At 30.3% G+C, this 20274-nt stretch overlaps 7 non-coding genes across 7 annotated transcripts; all 7 read left to right on the top strand.

Moving 5' to 3' along the window:
• Window positions 1-1856: 1856 nt before the first annotated feature.
• Window positions 1857-1928, top strand: TRNAM-CAU. The gene has a single exon. It is a non-coding gene; the product is annotated as a tRNA-Met (tRNA).
• Window positions 1929-3787: 1859 nt separating this feature from the next.
• On the top strand, window positions 3788-3859 carry TRNAM-CAU. Its single transcript has one exon. It is a non-coding gene; the product is annotated as a tRNA-Met (tRNA).
• Window positions 3860-5717: 1858 nt separating this feature from the next.
• Window positions 5718-5789, top strand: TRNAM-CAU. Its single transcript has one exon. It is a non-coding gene; the product is annotated as a tRNA-Met (tRNA).
• A 1859-nt stretch (window positions 5790-7648) lies between these two features.
• On the top strand, window positions 7649-7720 carry TRNAM-CAU. Its single transcript has one exon. It is a non-coding gene; the product is annotated as a tRNA-Met (tRNA).
• A 1858-nt stretch (window positions 7721-9578) lies between these two features.
• Window positions 9579-9650, top strand: TRNAM-CAU. The gene has a single exon. It is a non-coding gene; the product is annotated as a tRNA-Met (tRNA).
• A 1859-nt stretch (window positions 9651-11509) lies between these two features.
• Window positions 11510-11581, top strand: TRNAM-CAU. Its single transcript has one exon. It is a non-coding gene; the product is annotated as a tRNA-Met (tRNA).
• Window positions 11582-13438: 1857 nt separating this feature from the next.
• Window positions 13439-13510, top strand: TRNAM-CAU. Its single transcript has one exon. It is a non-coding gene; the product is annotated as a tRNA-Met (tRNA).
• The last annotated feature ends 6764 nt before the right edge of the window (window positions 13511-20274 follow it).

The raw sequence follows: 20274 nt of genomic DNA, 5'->3' as shown, positions 1-20274 counted from the left end.
AGTGGCTTCCGATAATTCATGTTTTAAGTGATGCTATCCTTTGTCTTATTTTCAAGATCCATCGATGTTCCCACTAGGTCTACACACTATTTCTTCAAAAATGTTTATTTTTCTCATTTATTCAATTAGTACATTTTATATCTCATATTAGGTTAATTTGTATGTTTTCACTCAATGAAGTTACCTAAACTGCTTAATTTATCATGTAAAAAAAAGTTTGTTATTTACTTCAATGTATCAATCCAAAAATAAATCTATCCAAAAAAGCTAAAGCAAAAGTGTTCATATTCAAACCTTTAAACCAATACTTGAAGGATAAAGTCGGTCACCAACTATGACAACTATTTTTTTCTATTTAAATACACATGATTCATATGAACTTTTAACATTAAAAATAATTAACATTATTCATAACATATATAAATTAATATTCAACAATACTCCATTACTTGTAGGTGTAATTAATACATAGCTTCCATAAACATCATAGCATTTCCATTAGTTGAGCATTGAGCTAAGTCATTTGTATCCATTGAAAGCCCATTGCCTTTATCTCATGCATTAGATATAAACGAGATTGAGTTAAGGTCCTTGTCATCTTCACACAACTAATTTTGTAAATTCCTCTTGTATATTATACTGATGTGGCTTAGCTTTCACTATTAGTACTACTTCCACTTCCTAACGATGGTGTTTGGTGATTTTAACATAATACACCACTTGTCTGGGTCCTATACATGAGAGCTCCAACCTTTTATCAAATAACTTGTACATCGAAAAAAGACCCGTAAATTTGGGCCACGAATGGAATGATGACTCATTTATTCTTTTGTCACCTTCCCTTTTCAAAAATTGAAGCTAGGGAAAAGTATATGGTAAATGTATCTAAGGCATATAATAATAGTTATCAAGAATGAATTAATTTTTACATAATTTTTGAACAATCGATAGAAATGCTCTTTGATGTCTCTGTTGCACATTTAAATGAATTTCCTTTCTCCAATTCATGATTACATAGTATCATGATAAATTATGTTGTTATAATGAATATTACATAACAACCATACTATGCATGCGTAATTTAATAAAATTACTGGCTCAATAAAGGGTGAGAGTCAGTTGCAACTTTGGAGAATATAATTTTGACTAGCTCCAATTTTGTGTCATTTCACTCAACATTTTTTTTCATGTAGTGGTTTTCAAAGTTCAAGAACATGGTTTCGCTTTTAGTTCATAATTTCTTCCCTATATATTTAATATTGTCTAAACTCCACGCAAATATCTCGAATAAAATTGCACACACTCTTGTGCAATGTAAGATTCCACAATACATCATTTTGGAACAATATTACTTTTTACATTTGATCTCATCCACAACGGTAGCTTTCCATTGGTTACATCCAACATTAATGCACTTAGGTTGAAATCTTCGCCTCATGTACTAAATAAGAACGTAAATGGACCATTATGTTATAAAAGAAAAGAGGGAATAATTTCCCAAACTTACTTAAGCTTAAAACTACATATTTTTCAAACAAGGGCAAATTTTCTAAACACAATATTTTTCTAACAAGTCTCACAAACTTCTTTTCAAAGAACACCACGAATTTCACATGGAAAAAACCGATTTCAAGTACATGATGATCATTTCATTTCAGCCCATATATTGGTCCACCTTTCCCACCTTGGTCATTTCTCTATACATTGAGAAATATTTGATAAAAAACCATTTGGAATCTCTAAAACCACTAGAAATTTATAATGCATACTTTTTTAGTGACAAGGTATAATATCCATACAAAAATGTGTAATTTCATTTTTTTAATTATTGTCGCTATATGTTTTGGAAGTATACCATCAGAGTGGCGCAGCGGAAGCGTGGTGGGCCCATAACCCACAGGTCCCAGGATCGAAACCTGGCTCTGATAAGGAGTGGCTTCCGATAATTCATGTTTTAAGTGATGCTATCCTTTGTCTTATTTTCAAGATCCATCGATGTTCCCACTAGGTCTACACACTATTTCTTCAAAAATGTTTATTTTTCTCATTTATTCAATTAGTACATTTTATATCTCATATTAGGTTAATTTGTATGTTTTCACTCAATGAAGTTACCTAAACTGCTTAATTTATCATGTAAAAAAAAGTTTGTTATTTACTTCAATGTATCAATCCAAAAATAAATCTATCCAAAAAAGCTAAAGCAAAAGTGTTCATATTCAAACCTTTAAACCAATACTTGAAGGATAAAGTCGGTCACCAACTATGACAACTATTTTTTTCTATTTAAATACACATGATTCATATGAACTTTTAACATTAAAAATAATTAACATTATTCATAACATATATAAATTAATATTCAACAATACTCCATTACTTGTAGGTGTAATTAATACATAGCTTCCATAAACATCATAGCATTTCCATTAGTTGAGCATTGAGCTAAGTCATTTGTATCCATTGAAAGCCCATTGCCTTTATCTCATGCATTAGATATAAACGAGATTGAGTTAAGGTCCTTGTCATCTTCACACAACTAATTTTGTAAATTCCTCTTGTATATTATACTGATGTGGCTTAGCTTTCACTATTAGTACTACTTCCACTTCCTAACGATGGTGTTTGGTGATTTTAACATAATACACCACTTGTCTGGGTCCTATACATGAGAGCTCCAACCTTTTATCAAATAACTTGTACATCGAAAAAAGACCCGTAAATTTGGGCCACGAATGGAATGATGACTCATTTATTCTTTTGTCACCTTCCCTTTTCAAAAATTGAAGCTAGGGAAAAGTATATGGTAAATGTATCTAAGGCATATAATAATAGTTATCAAGAATGAATTAATTTTTACATAATTTTTGAACAATCGATAGAAATGCTCTTTGATGTCTCTGTTGCACATTTAAATGAATTTCCTTTCTCCAATTCATGATTACATAGTATCATGATAAATTATGTTGTTATAATGAATATTACATAACAACCATACTATGCATGCGTAATTTAATAAAATTACTGGCTCAATAAAGGGTGAGAGTCAGTTGCAACTTTGGAGAATATAATTTTGACTAGCTCCAATTTTGTGTCATTTCACTCAACATTTTTTTTCATGTAGTGGTTTTCAAAGTTCAAGAACATGGTTTCGCTTTTAGTTCATAATTTCTTCCCTATATATTTAATATTGTCTAAACTCCACGCAAATATCTCGAATAAAATTGCACACACTCTTGTGCAATGTAAGATTCCACAATACATCATTTTGGAACAATATTACTTTTTACATTTGATCTCATCCACAACGGTAGCTTTCCATTGGTTACATCCAACATTAATGCACTTAGGTTGAAATCTTCGCCTCATGTACTAAATAAGAACGTAAATGGACCATTATGTTATAAAAGAAAAGAGGGAATAATTTCCCAAACTTACTTAAGCTTAAAACTACATATTTTTCAAACAAGGGCAAATTTTCTAAACACAATATTTTTCTAACAAGTCTCACAAACTTCTTTTCAAAGAACACCACGAATTTCACATGGAAAAAACCGATTTCAAGTACATGATGATCATTTCATTTCAGCCCATATATTGGTCCACCTTTCCCACCTTGGTCATTTCTCTATACATTGAGAAATATTTGATAAAAAACCATTTGGAATCTCTAAAACCACTAGAAATTTATAATGCATACTTTTTTAGTGACAAGGTATAATATCCATACAAAAATGTGTAATTTCATTTTTTTAATTATTGTCGCTATATGTTTTGGAAGTATACCATCAGAGTGGCGCAGCGGAAGCGTGGTGGGCCCATAACCCACAGGTCCCAGGATCGAAACCTGGCTCTGATAAGGAGTGGCTTCCGATAATTCATGTTTTAAGTGATGCTATCCTTTGTCTTATTTTCAAGATCCATCGATGTTCCCACTAGGTCTACACACTATTTCTTCAAAAATGTTTATTTTTCTCATTTATTCAATTAGTACATTTTATATCTCATATTAGGTTAATTTGTATGTTTTCACTCAATGAAGTTACCTAAACTGCTTAATTTATCATGTAAAAAAAAGTTTGTTATTTACTTCAATGTATCAATCCAAAAATAAATCTATCCAAAAAAGCTAAAGCAAAAGTGTTCATATTCAAACCTTTAAACCAATACTTGAAGGATAAAGTCGGTCACCAACTATGACAACTATTTTTTTCTATTTAAATACACATGATTCATATGAACTTTTAACATTAAAAATAATTAACATTATTCATAACATATATAAATTAATATTCAACAATACTCCATTACTTGTAGGTGTAATTAATACATAGCTTCCATAAACATCATAGCATTTCCATTAGTTGAGCATTGAGCTAAGTCATTTGTATCCATTGAAAGCCCATTGCCTTTATCTCATGCATTAGATATAAACGAGATTGAGTTAAGGTCCTTGTCATCTTCACACAACTAATTTTGTAAATTCCTCTTGTATATTATACTGATGTGGCTTAGCTTTCACTATTAGTACTACTTCCACTTCCTAACGATGGTGTTTGGTGATTTTAACATAATACACCACTTGTCTGGGTCCTATACATGAGAGCTCCAACCTTTTATCAAATAACTTGTACATCGAAAAAAGACCCGTAAATTTGGGCCACGAATGGAATGATGACTCATTTATTCTTTTGTCACCTTCCCTTTTCAAAAATTGAAGCTAGGGAAAAGTATATGGTAAATGTATCTAAGGCATATAATAATAGTTATCAAGAATGAATTAATTTTTACATAATTTTTGAACAATCGATAGAAATGCTCTTTGATGTCTCTGTTGCACATTTAAATGAATTTCCTTTCTCCAATTCATGATTACATAGTATCATGATAAATTATGTTGTTATAATGAATATTACATAACAACCATACTATGCATGCGTAATTTAATAAAATTACTGGCTCAATAAAGGGTGAGAGTCAGTTGCAACTTTGGAGAATATAATTTTGACTAGCTCCAATTTTGTGTCATTTCACTCAACATTTTTTTCATGTAGTGGTTTTCAAAGTTCAAGAACATGGTTTCGCTTTTAGTTCATAATTTCTTCCCTATATATTTAATATTGTCTAAACTCCACGCAAATATCTCGAATAAAATTGCACACACTCTTGTGCAATGTAAGATTCCACAATACATCATTTTGGAACAATATTACTTTTTACATTTGATCTCATCCACAACGGTAGCTTTCCATTGGTTACATCCAACATTAATGCACTTAGGTTGAAATCTTCGCCTCATGTACTAAATAAGAACGTAAATGGACCATTATGTTATAAAAGAAAAGAGGGAATAATTTCCCAAACTTACTTAAGCTTAAAACTACATATTTTTCAAACAAGGGCAAATTTTCTAAACACAATATTTTTCTAACAAGTCTCACAAACTTCTTTTCAAAGAACACCACGAATTTCACATGGAAAAAACCGATTTCAAGTACATGATGATCATTTCATTTCAGCCCATATATTGGTCCACCTTTCCCACCTTGGTCATTTCTCTATACATTGAGAAATATTTGATAAAAAACCATTTGGAATCTCTAAAACCACTAGAAATTTATAATGCATACTTTTTTAGTGACAAGGTATAATATCCATACAAAAATGTGTAATTTCATTTTTTTAATTATTGTCGCTATATGTTTTGGAAGTATACCATCAGAGTGGCGCAGCGGAAGCGTGGTGGGCCCATAACCCACAGGTCCCAGGATCGAAACCTGGCTCTGATAAGGAGTGGCTTCCGATAATTCATGTTTTAAGTGATGCTATCCTTTGTCTTATTTTCAAGATCCATCGATGTTCCCACTAGGTCTACACACTATTTCTTCAAAAATGTTTATTTTTCTCATTTATTCAATTAGTACATTTTATATCTCATATTAGGTTAATTTGTATGTTTTCACTCAATGAAGTTACCTAAACTGCTTAATTTATCATGTAAAAAAAAGTTTGTTATTTACTTCAATGTATCAATCCAAAAATAAATCTATCCAAAAAAGCTAAAGCAAAAGTGTTCATATTCAAACCTTTAAACCAATACTTGAAGGATAAAGTCGGTCACCAACTATGACAACTATTTTTTTCTATTTAAATACACATGATTCATATGAACTTTTAACATTAAAAATAATTAACATTATTCATAACATATATAAATTAATATTCAACAATACTCCATTACTTGTAGGTGTAATTAATACATAGCTTCCATAAACATCATAGCATTTCCATTAGTTGAGCATTGAGCTAAGTCATTTGTATCCAATGAAAGCCCATTGCCTTTATCTCATGCATTAGATATAAACGAGATTGAGTTAAGGTCCTTGTCATCTTCACACAACTAATTTTGTAAATTCCTCTTGTATATTATACTGATGTGGCTTAGCTTTCACTATTAGTACTACTTCCACTTCCTAACGATGGTGTTTGGTGATTTTAACATAATACACCACTTGTCTGGGTCCTATACATGAGAGCTCCAACCTTTTATCAAATAACTTGTACATCGAAAAAAGACCCGTAAATTTGGGCCACGAATGGAATGATGACTCATTTATTCTTTTGTCACCTTCCCTTTTCAAAAATTGAAGCTAGGGAAAAGTATATGGTAAATGTATCTAAGGCATATAATAATAGTTATCAAGAATGAATTAATTTTTACATAATTTTTGAACAATCGATAGAAATGCTCTTTGATGTCTCTGTTGCACATTTAAATGAATTTCCTTTCTCCAATTCATGATTACATAGTATCATGATAAATTATGTTGTTATAATGAATATTACATAACAACCATACTATGCATGCGTAATTTAATAAAATTACTGGCTCAATAAAGGGTGAGAGTCAGTTGCAACTTTGGAGAATATAATTTTGACTAGCTCCAATTTTGTGTCATTTCACTCAACATTTTTTTTCATGTAGTGGTTTTCAAAGTTCAAGAACATGGTTTCGCTTTTAGTTCATAATTTCTTCCCTATATATTTAATATTGTCTAAACTCCACGCAAATATCTCGAATAAAATTGCACACACTCTTGTGCAATGTAAGATTCCACAATACATCATTTTGGAACAATATTACTTTTTACATTTGATCTCATCCACAACGGTAGCTTTCCATTGGTTACATCCAACATTAATGCACTTAGGTTGAAATCTTCGCCTCATGTACTAAATAAGAACGTAAATGGACCATTATGTTATAAAAGAAAAGAGGGAATAATTTCCCAAACTTACTTAAGCTTAAAACTACATATTTTTCAAACAAGGGCAAATTTTCTAAACACAATATTTTTCTAACAAGTCTCACAAACTTCTTTTCAAAGAACACCACGAATTTCACATGGAAAAAACCGATTTCAAGTACATGATGATCATTTCATTTCAGCCCATATATTGGTCCACCTTTCCCACCTTGGTCATTTCTCTATACATTGAGAAATATTTGATAAAAAACCATTCGGAATCTCTAAAACCACTAGAAATTTATAATGCATACTTTTTTAGTGACAAGGTATAATATCCATACAAAAATGTGTAATTTCATTTTTTTAATTATTGTCGCTATATGTTTTGGAAGTATACCATCAGAGTGGCGCAGCGGAAGCGTGGTGGGCCCATAACCCACAGGTCCCAGGATCGAAACCTGGCTCTGATAAGGAGTGGCTTCCGATAATTCATGTTTTAAGTGATGCTATCCTTTGTCTTATTTTCAAGATCCATCGATGTTCCCACTAGGTCTACACACTATTTCTTCAAAAATGTTTATTTTTCTCATTTATTCAATTAGTACATTTTATATCTCATATTAGGTTAATTTGTATGTTTTCACTCAATGAAGTTACCTAAACTGCTTAATTTATCATGTAAAAAAAAGTTTGTTATTTACTTCAATGTATCAATCCAAAAATAAATCTATCCAAAAAAGCTAAAGCAAAAGTGTTCATATTCAAACCTTTAAACCAATACTTGAAGGATAAAGTCGGTCACCAACTATGACAACTATTTTTTTCTATTTAAATACACATGATTCATATGAACTTTTAACATTAAAAATAATTAACATTATTCATAACATATATAAATTAATATTCAACAATACTCCATTACTTGTAGGTGTAATTAATACATAGCTTCCATAAACATCATAGCATTTCCATTAGTTGAGCATTGAGCTAAGTCATTTGTATCCATTGAAAGCCCATTGCCTTTATCTCATGCATTAGATATAAACGAGATTGAGTTAAGGTCCTTGTCATCTTCACACAACTAATTTTGTAAATTCCTCTTGTATATTATACTGATGTGGCTTAGCTTTCACTATTAGTACTACTTCCACTTCCTAACGATGGTGTTTGGTGATTTTAACATAATACACCACTTGTCTGGGTCCTATACATGAGAGCTCCAACCTTTTATCAAATAACTTGTACATCGAAAAAAGACCCGTAAATTTGGGCCACGAATGGAATGATGACTCATTTATTCTTTTGTCACCTTCCCTTTTCAAAAATTGAAGCTAGGGAAAAGTATATGGTAAATGTATCTAAGGCATATAATAATAGTTATCAAGAATGAATTAATTTTTACATAATTTTTGAACAATCGATAGAAATGCTCTTTGATGTCTCTGTTGCACATTTAAATGAATTTCCTTTCTCCAATTCATGATTACATAGTATCATGATAAATTATGTTGTTATAATGAATATTACATAACAACCATACTATGCATGCGTAATTTAATAAAATTACTGGCTCAATAAAGGGTGAGAGTCAGTTGCAACTTTGGAGAATATAATTTTGACTAGCTCCAATTTTGTGTCATTTCACTCAACATTTTTTTCATGTAGTGGTTTTCAAAGTTCAAGAACATGGTTTCGCTTTTAGTTCATAATTTCTTCCCTATATATTTAATATTGTCTAAACTCCACGCAAATATCTCGAATAAAATTGCACACACTCTTGTGCAATGTAAGATTCCACAATACATCATTTTGGAACAATATTACTTTTTACATTTGATCTCATCCACAACGGTAGCTTTCCATTGGTTACATCCAACATTAATGCACTTAGGTTGAAATCTTCGCCTCATGTACTAAATAAGAACGTAAATGGACCATTATGTTATAAAAGAAAAGAGGGAATAATTTCCCAAACTTACTTAAGCTTAAAACTACATATTTTTCAAACAAGGGCAAATTTTCTAAACACAATATTTTTCTAACAAGTCTCACAAACTTCTTTTCAAAGAACACCACGAATTTCACATGGAAAAAACCGATTTCAAGTACATGATGATCATTTCATTTCAGCCCATATATTGGTCCACCTTTCCCACCTTGGTCATTTCTCTATACATTGAGAAATATTTGATAAAAAACCATTCGGAATCTCTAAAACCACTAGAAATTTATAATGCATACTTTTTTAGTGACAAGGTATAATATCCATACAAAAATGTGTAATTTCATTTTTTTAATTATTGTCGCTATATGTTTTGGAAGTATACCATCAGAGTGGCGCAGCGGAAGCGTGGTGGGCCCATAACCCACAGGTCCCAGGATCGAAACCTGGCTCTGATAAGGAGTGGCTTCCGATAATTCATGTTTTAAGTGATGCTATCCTTTGTCTTATTTTCAAGATCCATCGATGTTCCCACTAGGTCTACACACTATTTCTTCAAAAATGTTTATTTTTCTCATTTATTCAATTAGTACATTTTATATCTCATATTAGGTTAATTTGTATGTTTTCACTCAATGAAGTTACCTAAACTGCTTAATTTATCATGTAAAAAAAAGTTTGTTATTTACTTCAATGTATCAATCCAAAAATAAATCTATCCAAAAAAGCTAAAGCAAAAGTGTTCATATTCAAACCTTTAAACCAATACTTGAAGGATAAAGTCGGTCACCAACTATGACAACTATTTTTTTCTATTTAAATACACATGATTCATATGAACTTTTAACATTAAAAATAATTAACATTATTCATAACATATATAAATTAATATTCAACAATACTCCATTACTTGTAGGTGTAATTAATACATAGCTTCCATAAACATCATAGCATTTCCATTAGTTGAGCATTGAGCTAAGTCATTTGTATCCATTGAAAGCCCATTGCCTTTATCTCATGCATTAGATATAAACGAGATTGAGTTAAGGTCCTTGTCATCTTCACACAACTAATTTTGTAAATTCCTCTTGTATATTATACTGATGTGGCTTAGCTTTCACTATTAGTACTACTTCCACTTCCTAACGATGGTGTTTGGTGATTTTAACATAATACACCACTTGTCTGGGTCCTATACATGAGAGCTCCAACCTTTTATCAAATAACTTGTACATCGAAAAAAGACCCGTAAATTTGGGCCACGAATGGAATGATGACTCATTTATTCTTTTGTCACCTTCCCTTTTCAAAAATTGAAGCTAGGGAAAAGTATATGGTAAATGTATCTAAGGCATATAATAATAGTTATCAAGAATGAATTAATTTTTACATAATTTTTGAACAATCGATAGAAATGCTCTTTGATGTCTCTGTTGCACATTTAAATGAATTTCCTTTCTCCAATTCATGATTACATAGTATCATGATAAATTATGTTGTTATAATGAATATTACATAACAACCATACTATGCATGCGTAATTTAATAAAATTACTGGCTCAATAAAGGGTGAGAGTCAGTTGCAACTTTGGAGAATATAATTTTGACTAGCTCCAATTTTGTGTCATTTCACTCAACATTTTTTTTCATGTAGTGGTTTTCAAAGTTCAAGAACATGGTTTCGCTTTTAGTTCATAATTTCTTCCCTATATATTTAATATTGTCTAAACTCCACGCAAATATCTCGAATAAAATTGCACACACTCTTGTGCAATGTAAGATTCCACAATACATCATTTTGGAACAATATTACTTTTTACATTTGATCTCATCCACAACGGTAGCTTTCCATTGGTTACATCCAACATTAATGCACTTAGGTTGAAATCTTCGCCTCATGTACTAAATAAGAACGTAAATGGACCATTATGTTATAAAAGAAAAGAGGGAATAATTTCCCAAACTTACTTAAGCTTAAAACTACATATTTTTCAAACAAGGGCAAATTTTCTAAACACAATATTTTTCTAACAAGTCTCACAAACTTCTTTTCAAAGAACACCACGAATTTCACATGGAAAAAACCGATTTCAAGTACATGATGATCATTTCATTTCAGCCCATATATTGGTCCACCTTTCCCACCTTGGTCATTTCTCTATACATTGAGAAATATTTGATAAAAAACCATTCGGAATCTCTAAAACCACTAGAAATTTATAATGCATACTTTTTTAGTGACAAGGTATAATATCCATACAAAAATGTGTAATTTCATTTTTTTAATTATTGTCGCTATATGTTTTGGAAGTATACCATCAGAGTGGCGCAGCGGAAGCGTGGTGGGCCCATAACCCACAGGTCCCAGGATCGAAACCTGGCTCTGATAAGGAGTGGCTTCCGATAATTCATGTTTTAAGTGATGCTATCCTTTGTCTTATTTTCAAGATCCATCGATGTTCCCACTAGGTCTACACACTATTTCTTCAAAAATGTTTATTTTTCTCATTTATTCAATTAGTACATTTTATATCTCATATTAGGTTAATTTGTATGTTTTCACTCAATGAAGTTACCTAAACTGCTTAATTTATCATGTAAAAAAAAGTTTGTTATTTACTTCAATGTATCAATCCAAAAATAAATCTATCCAAAAAGCTAAAGCAAAAGTGTTCATATTCAAACCTTTAAACCAATACTTGAAGGATAAAGTCGGTCACCAACTATGACAACTATTTTTTTCTATTTAAATACACATGATTCATATGAACTTTTAACATTAAAAATAATTAACATTATTCATAACATATATAAATTAATATTCAACAATACTCCATTACTTGTAGGTGTAATTAATACATAGCTTCCATAAACATCATAGCATTTCCATTAGTTGAGCATTGAGCTAAGTCATTTGTATCCATTGAAAGCCCATTGCCTTTATCTCATGCATTAGATATAAACGAGATTGAGTTAAGGTCCTTGTCATCTTCACACAACTAATTTTGTAAATTCCTCTTGTATATTATACTGATGTGGCTTAGCTTTCACTATTAGTACTACTTCCACTTCCTAACGATGGTGTTTGGTGATTTTAACATAATACACCACTTGTCTGGGTCCTATACATGAGAGCTCCAACCTTTTATCAAATAACTTGTACATCGAAAAAAGACCCGTAAATTTGGGCCACGAATGGAATGATGACTCATTTATTCTTTTGTCACCTTCCCTTTTCAAAAATTGAAGCTAGGGAAAAGTATATGGTAAATGTATCTAAGGCATATAATAATAGTTATCAAGAATGAATTAATTTTTACATAATTTTTGAACAATCGATAGAAATGCTCTTTGATGTCTCTGTTGCACATTTAAATGAATTTCCTTTCTCCAATTCATGATTACATAGTATCATGATAAATTATGTTGTTATAATGAATATTACATAACAACCATACTATGCATGCGTAATTTAATAAAATTACTGGCTCAATAAAGGGTGAGAGTCAGTTGCAACTTTGGAGAATATAATTTTGACTAGCTCCAATTTTGTGTCATTTCACTCAACATTTTTTTCATGTAGTGGTTTTCAAAGTTCAAGAACATGGTTTCGCTTTTAGTTCATAATTTCTTCCCTATATATTTAATATTGTCTAAACTCCACGCAAATATCTCGAATAAAATTGCACACACTCTTGTGCAATGTAAGATTCCACAATACATCATTTTGGAACAATATTACTTTTTACATTTGATCTCATCCACAACGGTAGCTTTCCATTGGTTACATCCAACATTAATGCACTTAGGTTGAAATCTTCGCCTCATGTACTAAATAAGAACGTAAATGGACCATTATGTTATAAAAGAAAAGAGGGAATAATTTCCCAAACTTACTTAAGCTTAAAACTACATATTTTTCAAACAAGGGCAAATTTTCTAAACACAATATTTTTCTAACAAGTCTCACAAACTTCTTTTCAAAGAACACCACGAATTTCACATGGAAAAAACCGATTTCAAGTACATGATGATCATTTCATTTCAGCCCATATATTGGTCCACCTTTCCCACCTTGGTCATTTCTCTATACATTGAGAAATATTTGATAAAAAACCATTTGGAATCTCTAAAACCACTAGAAATTTATAATGCATACTTTTTTAGTGACAAGGTATAATATCCATACAAAAATGTGTAATTTCATTTTTTTAATTATTGTCGCTATATGTTTTGGAAGTATACCATCAGAGTGGCGCAGCGGAAGCGTGGTGGGCCCATAACCCACAGGTCCCAGGATCGAAACCTGGCTCTGATAAGGAGTGGCTTCCGATAATTCATGTTTTAAGTGATGCTATCCTTTGTCTTATTTTCAAGATCCATCGATGTTCCCACTAGGTCTACACACTATTTCTTCAAAAATGTTTATTTTTCTCATTTATTAAAGTGTTCATATTCAAACCTTTAAACCAATACTTAAAGGATAAAGTCGGTCACCAACTATGACAACTATTTTTTTCTATTTAAATACACATGATTCATATGAACTTTTAACATTAAAAATAATTAACATTATTCGTAACATATATAAATTAATATTCAACAATACTCCATTACTTGTAGGTGTAATTAATACATAGCTTCCATAAACATCATAGCATTTCCATTAGTTGAGCATTGAGCTAAGTCATTTGTATCCAATGAAAGCCCATTGCCTTTATCTCATGCATTAGATATAAACGAGATTGAGTTAAGGTCCTTGTCATCTTCACACAACTAATTTTGTAAATTCCTCTTGTATATTATACTGATGTGGCTTAGCTTTCACTATTAGTACTACTTCCACTTCCTAACGATGGTGTTTGGTGATTTTAACATAATACACCACTTGTCTGGGTCCTATACATGAGAGCTCCAACCTTTTATCAAATAACTTGTACATCGAAAAAAAACCCGTAAATTTGGGCCACGAATGGAATGATGACTCATTTATTCTTTTGTCACCTTCCCTTTTCAAAAATTGAAGCTAGGGAAAAGTATATGGTAAATGTATCTAAGGCATATAATAATAGTTATCAAGAATGAATTAATTTTTACATAATTTTTGAACAATCGATAGAAATGCTCTTTGATGTCTCTGTTGCACATTTAAATGAATTTCCTTTCTCCAATTCATGATTACATAGTATCATGATAAATTATGTTGTTATAATGAATATTACATAACAACCATACTATGCATGCGTAATTTAATAAAATTACTGGCTCAATAAAGGGTGAGAGTCAGTTGCAACTTTGGAGAATATAATTTTGACTAGCTCCAATTTTGTGTCATTTCACTCAACATTTTTTTTCATGTAGTGGTTTTCAAAGTTCAAGAACATGGTTTCGCTTTTAGTTCATAATTTCTTCCCTATATATTTAATATTGTCTAAACTCCACGCAAATATCTCGAATAAAATTGCACACACTCTTGTGCAATGTAAGATTCCACAATACATCATTTTGGAACAATATTACTTTTTACATTTGATCTCATCCACAACGGTAGCTTTCCATTGGTTACATCCAACATTAATGCACTTAGGTTGAAATCTTCGCCTCATGTACTAAATAAGAATGTAAATGGACCATTATGTTATAAAAGAAAAGAGGGAATAATTTCCCAAACTTACTTAAGCTTAAAACTACATATTTTTCAAACAAGGGCAAATTTTCTAAACACAATATTTTTCTAACAAGTCTCACAAACTTCTTTTCAAAGAACACCACGAATTTCACATGGAAAAAACCGATTTCAAGTACATGATGATCATTTCATTTCAGCCCATATATTGGTCCACCTTTCCCACCTTGGTCATTTCTCTATACATTGAGAAATATTTGATAAAAAACCATTTGGAATCTCTAAAACCACTAGAAATTTATAATGCATACTTTTTTAGTGACAAGGTATAATATCCATACAAAAATGTGTAATTTCATTTTTTTAATTATTGTCGCTATATGTTTTGGAAGTATACCATCTGAGTGGCGCAGCGGAAGCGTGGTGGGCCCATAACCCACAGGTCCCAGGATCGAAACCTGGCTATGATAAGGAGTGGCTTCCGATAATTCATGTTTTAAGTGATGCTATCCTTTGTCTTATTTTCAAGATCCATCAATAAAAATATTGTTTAAACGTACAAATTTATTTTGCATAAAAAAAAATTAAAGATAATGTTGTTTTATCTTTCACCTAAACTGCCTTAATTTATCATGTAAAAAAAAGTTTTTATTTACTTCAATGTATCAATTCAAAAATAAATCTATGTAAATAAGCTAAAGCAAAAGTGTTCATATTCAAACCTTTAAACCAATACTTGAAGGACAAAGTCGGTCACCAACTATGACAACTATTTTTTTCTATTTAAATACACATGATTCATATCAACTTTTAACTTTAAAAATAATGAACATTATTCATAACATATATAAATTAATATTCAACAATACTCCATAAACATCATATCTTTTCCATTAGTTGAGCATTGAGCTAAGTCATTTGTATCCAATGAAAGCCCATAGCCTTTATCTCACGCATTAGATATAAATGAGATTGACTTAAGGTCCTTGTCATCTTAACGCAACTAATTTTGTAAATTCCTCTTGTATATTATTCTAGTGTGGATTAACTTTCGTTATTACTACTACTACTACCCAATTATGGTCTTTCGCGTCTTTAACATAATACACTACCTTTGATGTCTCTGTTGTACATTTATATGAATTTCCTTTCTCCAATTCATGATTTTATAGTATAATGATAAATTATATTGTTATAACTAATTGTACATAACCACGATACTATGCATGTGTAATTTAATAAAATTACTAGCTCAATAAAGGGTGAGAGTTCGTTGCAAATTTGGAGAATATTATTTTTTACTAGCTCCAATTCTGCATCATTTAACTTAACATTTTTTTCATGTAGTTATTTTCAAAGTTCAAGAACAGATTTTCATTATGACTTCATAATTTCTTCCATATATATTGCAAAAAACCCGAATAATATCGCATACACTCTTTTGCAATGTAAGATTCAACAATACATCGTTTTGGAACAATATTACTTCTTACATTTGATTTGATCTACAAAGGTAGCTTTCCATTGGATACACCCAAGATTATTGCACTTAAGTTCCAATCTTCACCTCATGTACTAAATAAGAACGTAAATGGACTATTATGTTATAAAAGAATTGAGGGAATAGTTTCTCCAACTTACTCAAGCTTAAAACTACATATTTTTCTAACAAGGGTAAAGTTTCTAAACACAATATTTTTCTTATAAGTCTCACAAACTTCTTTTCGAAGAACACCACGAATTTCACTAGGAAAAAACTAATGTAAAGTAAATGACAATCATTTCATTTCATCCCATATATTTGTCGACCTTTCCCAGCTTGGTCATTTCTCTATACATCGAGAAATATTCGATAAAAATTCATTTGGAATCTCTAAAACCACTAGATATTTATGATGCATCTTTTTTTTGTGAGACAAGATCTAATATGCATACGAAAATGTCTAGTATCTTTTTTTTAAATCAATTGTTGATTTATGTGTTGAAAATATACCATCAGAGTGGCGTAGCGGAAGCGTGGTGGACCCATAACCCACAAATCTCGATCGAAACCTGGCTTTGATAAGAAGTGGTAAAATAAAAAGTACTATGTGAAGATATATAACAAGGTAGTTAGAATTAAATGAAAAAAAAATAGTACGGATTATTTTTTAATTTATTCAATTATGTCATTTCATATCTCACATTATGTTAATTTGTATGTTTTTCACTTAATGAAGTTGTCTAATAAAGATATTGTTTTAATTCACAAATGTTTTTTTTTATCTTTCACATAAACTACTTAAATTAACATTTAAAACAAAAGTTTATTATTTACTTCAATACTTTAAACCAATACTTGAAGGATAAAGTTAGTCACCAACTATGACAAATTTTTTTTTCTTATTAAATACACATGATTTATTGAACTTTTAACATTAAAAATAATATACATTATTCATAACATATATAAATTAATATACAACAATACTCATTTACCTATAGTTGTAATACATAGTTTCCATAAACATCATAGCATTTTCATAAGTTGAGCATTGAGCTAAGTCATTTCTATCCAATTAAAACCTAGAGCCTTTATCTCACGCATTAGATATAAAGGAGATTGGGTTAATGTCTTTGGCATCTTCACACAACTAATTTTGTAAATTCCTCTTGTATATTATACTAATGTGGCTTAGCTTTCGCTAGTACTACTACTACTACTACCCAATTAGGGTCTGTCTTTAACATAATACACTACTTTGTTGCACAATTATGTGAATTTCCTTTCTCCAAATCACGTTTGTGTAGTTTGATGATAAATTACATTGTCATAATAAATTGTACATAACCACGATAATATGCATGGGTAATTTAATAAATTTTTTGGGTAAATAAAGGGTTAAAGTTCGTTGTAGTTTTGGAGAACATGGTTTTTGACTTACTCTAATTCTACACCGTTTACTCAACATTATTTTCATGTAGAGCTTTTCAAAGTTTAAGAACATGTTTTCACTTTGAATTCATAATTTCTTCAATATATATTTAATGTTGTCTCAACTCCACGCAAATATTCCAAATAAAATTTCCCACACTCTTTTGTAATATAAGATTCATTATACATCGTTTTGGAACAATATTATTTCTTACCTTTGATTTAATCTACGAAGGTAGCTTTCCATTGGATACATCCGATAATATTGCACTTAAGTTGCAATCTTTGACTCATTTACTAAGTAAAAAAGTAAATTTAGTTGTTGGTTATTTTTCAAATATTATTAAATAATTAATTTAATTATATTAGAAAATATTGGTTGACAACACTTGTCAAATATTCTTAAAGCTGATCAAATTTGTTGGAATATTTTAAAAATATTTGGGAGATATTACAACAATCGACAAAAGATTTCAGCAACAGAAAAGTCCAGTGTAAGTTTTATATAAAAAGACCCAAGGGAAGTAAAAGGAGAGCCTTGACAACTCTGATTTGGTGCAACTGCCATCCACTTCCTGTCTCACTACCTTTTCGCTCTCTTTTTCAAAGTTTCTTTCATTCATATACCACCCCATCTATGGAGTGCTAAGCGCTGGTTAATTCTACTATAATTTCATAATTAATTTTGAGGTTAGAATGCAATAATTGGTTTGTTATTTTCATTATTGTTGTGAGGTTTTTTTTTCTATGTCTTTCATCTTTAAATCAAGAAAAATTAATGATGGTGTTCAGTCCATATGCATGACAATCATATGAGTCCAAAGATTTCTAATTTTAATTAAGAAGTTACTTTAACTTAAGTTAGAAACTTTCATGTGATTGAATAAGTTTTTCCTAATAAATGAGAAGTTACTTTGATTTTTGGGAAAACTTTAACTAGAATTAATCAAGAAGTTACTTTGATTGATTAACTTTTACTAGACAAAAGAGAAAAAAGAATAGACATGATTAGGCATAGTAATATTTAATTAAGAAGTTACTTTAGTTAAATTTGTTATGAATAATTTATGAGCCATTATTTTTCCTTATTTTCTTACCTTTCTATACCGATCTTAATATTGTTGATTTGTGCTTAATTATCTATTGTTAGTGAATTTTCATTAATTGAGCTTTATTGGATCAATAATTTGGATTTTAATTAATTTGAATTTACTTTGTCTATTTTTTTTATTTATTATTTTTAGGTTTTGTTGTGAACCAAGTTTTGGGCCACGTCATTTATGCCATGCCAGCCACCTTTTTCCACATTAGCACAACTAGGACCCTTTTCCACATCAACTTAGTTTGAATTTTTGTGGGCCAGATTTGGGCATACCTAGTTCAGACTAGGGTTTTTGTTGGAGGTCTGATGTGACCATGTGAGGAAGAGGCTGCACACTTTACTTCTTTTGTTTTTTGGACAACACCCACTCAGGGTTTTTTTTTATGTTCTACACTTTGGACAACCACCACCTAGCTAGGGTTTTAATTTTTCTCTACAAAGTTCAAGTTTGGAGATCTCTTTGTTCTTTGGTTCATAATTCTCTTCTCTTCTTTTCATTTAAAAGATGATTTTTGTTTTTCTATTGTGTTGTAACTCCATATCCATGGAGAACTAAACTTTGTGTATTGATTCCTTGAAGAGAATGTAATGACACCTTGAGGTTCTTGTTGAATAATGTATATTTTGTGTTTCTATTGGTCTTCATCTTTGAATTTGTGCTTAATTAATGAATGAACATGAAATTGATGTATGCTTAATCCCAACTTGGTGTTTCTGCATTTAAAATAGCCCATATGCATGCTTAATGTGTGTGGGTTGTTTAACAATTTCTTAATTTGTAGGTGTGAGGTTAAATAATGTGTGCATTGCTTAATTGCATAATGAAATTGTGTTAATTTTCGCATAGTTGGTTAATTTCGAGTGGCATGAAATTTAACTTAAACAGAACAATCAATTTGTAATCTGTGATAGTTGGATTTGCATTCAAATCAGGGAGTTAGTTCATTAAATCATTATTTCATTCACTATTTTTAATCATGTTTTTTAATCTGCCAAAACACCCTAACTTGTGTTGGATTGGAACTTTGATTTAGAATAGTGATCAGTAAGAAACGACATTGAAAGAACTCATCGTACTACATTTTAAAATGTTTATTTGGTTGACTACGACATTGATCAATAGTCTAAAAAATTCTTGCTTTTAATTGAGAAATTACTTTTGTTAAAAGAAAGGGATTCGATGAATCAATTGAGAAGTCACATTGATTGATTTAAAAAATCTAAAACAATAATCACTTGAACAATAATATTTAGAAAATTGATGATGAATCTATTTTGAAAAAACAATGAAATTAACATGTTTTAGTATCATTGTTGTTATAATCTTTTATCTAATTGCTATTTAACTTAATTTGTTACCAAAACCCCATAATAGATTAAACCACATCTAAATTAGCATATCATAAGCATTTTCATTTTAATTATTTTAGGTGCATTTTT

Source organism: Vigna unguiculata, chromosome 11 (assembly GCF_004118075.2).
Source record: "Vigna unguiculata cultivar IT97K-499-35 chromosome 11, ASM411807v1, whole genome shotgun sequence".
Taxonomy (NCBI): Eukaryota; Viridiplantae; Streptophyta; class Magnoliopsida; order Fabales; family Fabaceae; genus Vigna; species Vigna unguiculata.
Note: the sequence above shows the minus strand (reverse complement) of the source record. Positions and strands in the feature narration are given on the sequence as shown.